We start from the raw sequence: 8,903 nt of genomic DNA, 5'->3' as shown, positions 1-8,903 counted from the left end.
TTACAGGTATTGGAGGGAGTCCTGGACAGTCTGATTCAGGTATTGGAGGGAGTCCTGGACAGTCTGATGCAGGTATTGGAGGGAGTCCTGGACAGTCTGATGCAGGTATTGGAGGGAGTCCTGGACAGTCTGATTCAGGTATTGGAGGGAGTCCTGGACAGTCTGATTCAGGTATTGGAGGGAGTCCTGGACAGTCTGTTACAGGTATTGGAGGGAGTCCTGGACAGTCTGATTCAGGTATTGGAGGGAGTCCTGGACAGTCTGATTCAGGTATTGGAGGGAGTCCTGGACAGTCTGATTCAGGTATTGGAGGGAGTCCTGGACAGTCTGATTCAGGTATTGGAGGGAGTCCTGGACAGTCTGATTCAGGTATTGGAGGGAGTCCTGGACAGTCTGATTCAGGTATTGGAGGGAGTCCTGGACAGTCTGATTCAGGTATTGGAGGGAGTCCTGGACAGTCTGATTCAGGTATTGGAGGGAGTCCTGGACAGTCTGATTCAGGTATTGGAGGGAGTCCTGGACAGTCTGATTCAGGTATTGGAGGGAGTCCTGGACAGTCTGATTCAGGTATTGGAGGGAGTCCTGGACAGTCTGATTCAGGTATTGGAGGGAGTCCTGGACAGTCTGATTCAGGTATTGGAGGGAGTCCTGGACAGTCTGATATTGTATTGGAAACATGAACTCATTACCTTGATGTTTTCTCTGTTCAAGAGGAAGATGGAGAGAGAGAGACACAGTGAGACAGATACAGAAAGAAAGAGAGAATTTTTTTTGGGGGGGTGAATCTTTGACATTTAGACCCCCCCTCCCTCCTTCCCCGGAAGAGGAAATTGGAAGTGACATTAAATGTAGACCTCAGGCCCTCTCTGAGGAACATAGAGACATCTCTGAATAACTATTCTCTCTGGTGTCCATGTCACACAGGAGACAGTAAATATAGACCTCAGGCCTTCTCTGAGAAAGATGGAGACATCTCTGAATAAATTCTCTCTCTTAATGTCACACATTGAGCTATCTACTGTTCATCCTGCTGCTGGTGTCAACATCATATCAGAGTGTCAGTTTAAACCACTGCCTACAGTTTAAAAGGAAGTGAACCGCCAAAGTTTCAAATGGTGTGAATGACATTGCCACTGAAAAACCTCTGAGAAAGATGCAGACATGCAGTTTAACACATATGTCTGAATAACTCTTCTCACTGAGACAGCAGAGATGAAAATAACTATACATGGCCATCGATGGTGTGCAAGGTGAAATGTGTTAAACTACTAAGAGTATGAAACTGTAGAAAGCATCAAGGTAATGAGTTCATGTTTCCAATACCTGAATCAGACTGTTCAGGACTCCAATAACTGAATCAGACTGTTCAGGACTCCCTCCAATACCTGCATCAGACTGTCCAGGACTCCATATATACAATTCAGAAAGGACTGTCAGGCGAGAGGAGCAACCCTGGTGATCATCGACAGCAGAGAGGAACAGGCTTTAATTAAAACATTCAACAAAAGAGCCTGGTTTGGTCTGACTGACATAGAAGTTGAGGGAACCTGGAGATGGGTGGATGGCACACCACTGACCACAAGTTACTGGAACAAAGGGGAGCCAAATGATTTGCAAGGAGAAGACTGCGCTTTGGTTGACAACACTCTAAAGGACCCAGTAGTGGCTTGGAATGATGTGCCATGTAACCACAAAAATGGTTGGATCTGTGAAAGGCAGGTGTGTTAAGTCTATCAATAACAGGTTGGGGTTGGGAAGAGCTTGGGGGGGCTGGGGTTGGGGAGGGTTGGGAAGAGCTTGGGGGGGCTGGGGTTGGGGAGGGTTGGGGATGGGAAGAGCTTGGGGAGGGCTGGGGATGGGAGGGTTGGGGTTGGGGAGGGCTGGGGTTGGGGAGGGTTGGGGATGGGAAGAGCTTGGGGGGGGCTGGGGATGGGAGGGCTGGGGTTGGGGAGGGTTGGGGTTGGGGAGGGCTGGAGTTGGGGAGGGTTGGGGTTGGGGAGGGTTGGGGATGGGAGGGCTGGGGTTGGGGAGGGTTGGGGATGGGAAGAGCTTGGGGAGGGCTGGGGATGGGAGGGCTGGGGTTGGGGAGGGTTGGGGATGGGAGGGCTGGGGTTGGGGAGGGTTGGGGTTGGGGAGGGTTGGGGATGGGAGGGCTGGGGTTGGGGAGGGTTGGGGATGGGAAGAGCTTGGGGAGGGCTGGGGATGGGAAGAGCTTGGGGAGGGCTGGGGTTGGGGAGGGGTTGGGGAGGGCTGGGGTTGGGGAGGGGTTGGGGAGGGCTGGGGTTGGGGAGGGTTGGGGATGGGAGGGCTGGGGTTGGGGAGGGTTGGGGATGGGAGGGCTGGGGTTGGGGAGGGTTGGGGAGAGCTTGGGGAGGGCTGGGGTTGGGGAGGGCTGGGGATGGGAAGAGCTTGGGGAGGGCTGGGGATGGGAAGAGCTTGGGGAGGGCTGGGGATGGGAGGGCAGGGGATGGGAGGGCTGGGGTTGGGGAGGGCTGTGGCTGGGAGGGTTGGGGAGAGCTTGGGGAGGGCTGGGGTTGGGGAGGGCTGGGTGGGTGGGTGGATAAGGGCTATATAAGGCCAGGGCAGCAAACCTGACCAACTGAGCTAATTGATATGTTCATTGATTGCTGGAAATCCAAAAACATGAAGTGCCTGTCGCACTCCAGGACCAGGGTTACCTATCTCTGGGCTAGGGTGTTGGCTGGGTTGAGATCCAATGGAGTTGAGTCAGGATGATGGCTGGGGGAAGGCTGGGTGGAGGCCAAGGGTTGGGGGAAGGTTGTTGGGAAGGAGGGATCAATACCAGGGGTGCTGGGTGGGGCAGAGGGGTGGATGCTGGGGTTGTTGAATTGGATGGAGGCCGGGGTAAGACTGTGGAGGAGTAGGGGTAGATGCTAAGGGTGTTGGGTGGGGAGGAGGATGGGGAAGGTTTGAGGGAGTAGGGGTAGATGCTGAGTTCAGCTACATGCTACTGTAGGTTATTCTCCATATGGCTGAGTTGACTGTTCAGCTACTGTAGGTTATTCTCCATATGCCTGAGTTGACTGTTCATTTACATGCTACTATAGGTTATTCTCCACATGGCTGAGTTGACTGTTCAGCTACTTTAGGTTACTCTCCCATATGACTGTAGGTTACTCTCATGCTACCGTAGGTTACTCTCCCAAGCTACTGTAGGTTACTCTCATGCTACAGTAGGTTACTCTCATGCTACAGTAGGTTACTCTCATGCTACTGTAGGTTACTCTCATGCTACAGTAGGTTACTCTCCCATGCTACTGTAGGTTACTCTCCCATGCTACTGTAGGATAATATCTGGATTGTATCATAATAACTCTAGGGTCGGCGGGACGAAATCGTCCCACCTACGTAACAGCCAGTGGAATCCTGTGGCGCGTTATTCAAATACCTTAGAAATGCTATTACTTCAATTTCTCAAACATATGACTATTTTACAGCATTTTAAAGACAAGACTCTCGTTAATCTAACCACACTGTCCGATTTCAAAAAGGCTTTACAAGGAAAGCAAAACATGAGATTATGTCAGCAGACTACCCAGCCAGAAATAATCAGACACCCATTTTTCAAGCTAGCATATAATGTCACAAAAACCCAAACCACAGCTAAATGCAGCACTAACCTTTGATGATCTTCATCAGATGACAACCCTAGGACATTATGTTATACAATACATGCATGTTTTGTTCAATCAAGTTCATATTTATATCAAAAAACAGCTTTTTACATTAGCATGTGACGTTCAGAACTAGCATACCCCCCGCAAACTTCCGGGGAATTTACTAACAATTTACTAAATTACTCACGATAAACGTTCACAAAAAGCATAACAATTATTTTAAGAATTATAGATACAGAACTCCTCTATGCACTCGATATGTCCGATTTTAAAATAGCTTTTCGGTGAAAGCACATTTTGCAATATTCTAAGTAGATAGCCCGGCATCACAGGGCTAGCTATTTAGACACCCAGCAAGTTTAGCACTCACCAAAGTCAGATTTACTATAAGAAAAATGTTATTACCTTTGGTGTTCTTTGTCAGAATGCACTCCCAGGACTTCTACTTCGTGCGTTCAAGACACTATCCAAAAGGGTAAAGAAGGGTGACGAGCACGACGCATTTCGTGACAAATAAATTCTAAATATTCCATTACCCTACTTCAAAACATGTCAACCGCTGTTTAAAATCAATTTTTATGCCATTTTTCTCGTAAAAAAGCGATAATATTCCGACCGGGAATCTGCGTTTAGGTAAAAAGACGAAAGAAAATAAAGCATGGGGTCGACTCGTGCACGCGCCTAAGCCCATTGTCCTCTGATCGGCCACTTGCCAAAAGCGCAAATGTGTTTCAGCCTGGGGCTGCCTCGATATCATTCAGCTTTTTCCCGGGCTCTGAGAGCCTATGGGAGCCGTAGGAAGTGTCACGTTACAGCAAAGATCCTCAGTCTTCAATAAACAGAGACAAGAAGAACAAGATCTTGTCAGAGAGGGCACTTCCTGTAAGGAATCTTCTCAGGTTTTTGCCTGCCATATGAGTTCTGTTATACTCACAGACACCATTCAAACAGTTTTAGAAACTTTAGGGTATTTTCTATCCAAAGCCAATAATTATATGCATATTCTAGTTACTAGGCAGGAGTAGTAACCAGATTAAATCGGGTATGTTTTTTATCCGGCCGTGTCAATACTGCCCCCTACCCCCAACAGGTTAAGAAGAGGTGATGATCAGGACCAGGTATGCAAAAGGTTGATGAGATGCAGGTGTGCAGAAGGTTGATGAGATGCAGGTGCGGGTAATCACTAGATCTCCCGCCTAACTTCGTTGCCTAGCAACCAGACAGGGTGCGTTCAGGAACCTAAGACAACACTCCAAACAAAAAAAAACAGTCAGCTAAGGCAGAAACAGACTCAGGAAGCGGGATTCCTGACAGGTTGTGTATGTTTTACATTTATTATTACTATTATTTTAAGGTTGTGTATGTTTTACATTATTTTATTACTATTATTTTATTAAGGTTGTGTATTTTTTACATTTATTATTACTATTATTTTAAGGTTGTGTATGTTTTACATTATATTATTACTATTATTTTATTAAGGTTGTGTATGTTTTTGTAGTAAAGGAATATAACGTTCCAGATTAAATGTATCTTTGGAGAAAGTGAAGTGTGTGTGGCTTTTACTTTTTAATCTTTTGCTTGAATAAAAACCACGCTTACAAATGAATGATGATAACAACCCTTTGCTACTCCATGTCTTAAAGTAAAGTGTTATAAGTCACTGTGGGTGTGAGGGAGCAGTAATAAAATGCTGTTTTATAACACCTACTTTGCTGTTGTTTCTTTTCACTGGGGTTTTGTCAACTACATTACCCATGTTTATTCTTTGTTCTGTCTTCTAAGCATGGTCCTCTTCACTGACTTTCATGATTCTTAATTCAAGGTGAGTGGTATTAAAGTGACAATGCTTTCTCCTATTATTGTATTACGCATGTGTTACAGGTCCCAGGTGGTGGGGAATAATCAAATGTTATTTGTCACAAGTGCCGAATACAACAGGTGATAACAGCTAGTCTGGGGATATGACTGATAACAGCTAGTCTGGGGATATGACTGATAACAGCTAGTCTGGGGATATGACTGATAACAGCTAGTCTGGGGATACGACTGATAACAGCTAGTCTGGGGATACGACTGATAACAGCTAGTCTGGGGATATGACTGATAACAGCTAGTCTGGGGATATGACTGATAACAGCTAGTCTGGTGATATGACTGATAACAGCTAGTCTGGGGATATGACTGATAACAGCTAGTCTGGGGATATGACTGATAACAGCTAGTCAAAGGGATATGACCGAGACATGGATGGTAACTAAGAACACACACATTTTCAACCTCTCACTACCTCTTTCTCGTTTTCACACACACACACACACACACAGAGAGAGAGAGAAACTCCCATATCTATTAGGTGTGTGTCACCACAACTGCAAGAATTGTGACCCAGAACGGGACAACCAGTGGAACACAAACACCATCGCAACCTATTTTTATCTGTTTCCTTTCATACTTCAACTATTTGCACATTGTTACAACACAGTACATAGTCAATAATATAACTTTTGAAACGCCTATATTCTTTTATAACTTTTGTGAGTGTAATGTTTACTAATGTTGTCTGTTGTTCATTTCACATTCCTCTTGCTTTGGCATTGTAAACGTGTTTCCCATGCCAATAAATCCTTTGAATGTCATTTAATTGAGAGAGAGAGATGGAGAGGAATAAGGTTTTTATTTTACCTTTATTTATCTAGGCAAATTAGTTAAGAACAAATTCTTATTTTCAATGACAGGCTAGGAACAGTGGGTTAACTGGATTGTTCAGGGGCAGAACAACAGATTGTTCCTTGTCAGCTCAGGGATTTGAACTTGCAAACTTTCGGTTACTAGCCCAACGCTCTAACCACTAGGCTACACTGCCGTTGTAATGTAACAAAATGTGGAAAAAGTCAAGGGTCTAAATACTTTCTGAATTCAATGTGTGATGGTGAACCGGAGTGCTGAGGAGGTGAACCGGAGTCCTGAGGAGGTGAACCGGAGTCCTGAGGAGGTGAACCGGAGTCCTGAGGAGGTGAACCGGAGTCCTGAGGTGGGGAACCGGAGTCCTGAGGTGGTGTCCTGAGGTGGTGAACCGGCGTCCTGAGGTGGTGAACCGGTGAACCGGCGTCCTGAGGAGGTGAACCGGAGTCCTGAGGTGGTGAACCGGCGTCCTGAGGTGGTGAACCGGCGTCCTGAGGTGGTGAACCGGTGAACCGGCATCCTGAGGAGGTGAACCGGAGTCCTGAGGTGGTGAACCGGCGTCCTGAGGAGGTGAACCGGAGTCCTGAGGTGGTGAACCGGCATCCTGAGGAGGTGAACCGGAGTCCTGAGGAGGTGAACCGGCGTCCTGAGGAGGTGAACCGGCGTCCTGAGGTCAATATAAAGTGATACAAATGGTAATGTGAAACATCCAGAGGTGTTGGGGTCAATGGGAGTCAGATGGGCGGGGCACACAGGGAATTCACTCCAATGTCACAGGACTCCTCAGACACACCCCTTATTACTGGTGAATGAAGGGAGGAATTACACACAGGACTCCTCAGACACACCCCTTATTCCTGGTGAAGGAAGGGAGGAATTACCCACAGGACTCCCCAGACACACCCCTTATTACTGGTGAAGGAAGGTAGGATATTACACACAGGACTCCCCAGACACACCCCTTATTACTGGTGAAGGAAGGGAGGAATTACACACAGGACTCCTCAGACACGCCCCTTATTACTGGTGAAGGAAGGAAGGAATTACACACAGGACTCCTCAGACACTCCCCTTATTACTGGTTAATGAAGGGAGGAATTACACACAGGACTCCTCAGACACACCCCTTATTACTGGTGAAGGAAGGGAGGAATTACACACAGGACTCCCCAGACACACCCCTTATTACTGGTGAAGGAAGGTAGGAATTATACACAGGACTTCTCAGACACACCCCTTATTACTGGTGAAGGAAGGGAGGAATTACACACAGGACTCCTCAGACACAGCCCTTATTACTGGTGAATGAAGGGAGGAATTACACACAGGACTCCTCAGACACAGCCCTTATTACTGGTGAATGAAGGGAGGAATTACACACAGGACTCCTCAGACACACCCCTTATTACTGGTGAAGGAAGGGAGGAATTACACACAGGACTCCTCAGACACACCCCTTATTACTGGTGAAGGAAGGGAGGAATTACACACAGGACTCCCCAGACACACCCCTTATTACTGGTGAAGGAAGGGAGGAATTACACACAGGACTCCTCAGACACACCCCTTATTACTGGTGAAGGAAGGGAGGAATTACCCACAGGACTCCTCAGACACACCCCTTATTACTGGTGAAGGAAGGTAGGAATTACACACAGGACTCCTCAGACACACCCCTTTTTCCTGGTGAATGAAGGGAGGAATTACACACAGGACTCCTCAGACACAGCCCTTGAGAAGTGTAGTACTCTAATCCGAGCCAGGTCTCATGCAAATGATCAACATGCAAGTTACAGTAAGTCGTTTTCCTTTTTCCCAGTAAGTAGCACGTGACACGCTGACTCTCACACATAGCTGTTGTTACACTCATTCACACTTCTGTTCTTAGTGACACCATACTTTCCTCTGATAAACAGGAAGTTGGTAGAGTAGTGTGCAATGCAGTTAGTGTCTCTCCACTTGTTCTGATGTCGATAGAGGATGAGGAAGAGGATATGAGAAGTGAGAGTAATTGTAGACCTTAGGCCCTCTCTGAAAAAAGACAGAGACATCTCTGATTAAATATTATCTCTGGTGTCCATGTCACTCAGGAGACAGTAGTTAATATTGTGAGTGCGCCGTCTTGCATTGAGCTATCTACTGTTCATCTTGCTGCTGGTGTCAACATCATATCAGAGTGTCAGTTTAAACCTCTGCTTACAGTTTAACAGGAAGTGAACCGCCAAAGTTTCAAATGGTGTGAATGTTATCGCCATTGAAAAACCTCTGAGATAGATGCAGACATACATTCTAATACATATCTCTGAATAACTCTCCTCACTGAGACAGTAGAGATTAAAATAACTATACATGGCCATCGATGGTGTGCAAGCTGAAATGTCTTAAACTACTAAGAGTATGAAACTTTAGACTTCTCTGCTGTTTATGTCCTACAGCTATCATGTTGTAGCAGTATGAAGAGTTAGACTAGACTTCTCTGCTGTTTATGTCCTGCAGCTATCACATTGTAGCAGTATGAAGAGTTAGACCTAACTTCTCTGCTGTTTATGTCCTGCAGCTATCACGTTGTACCAGTATGAA

The sequence above is a fragment of the Salmo salar genome, chromosome 08 (genome assembly GCF_965601325.2).
Source record: "Salmo salar chromosome 08, fSalSal1, whole genome shotgun sequence".
NCBI classification, from domain to species: domain Eukaryota; kingdom Metazoa; phylum Chordata; class Actinopteri; order Salmoniformes; family Salmonidae; genus Salmo; species Salmo salar.
The sequence above is the reverse complement of the archived record's forward strand: the minus strand, read 5'-3'. Positions refer to the sequence as shown.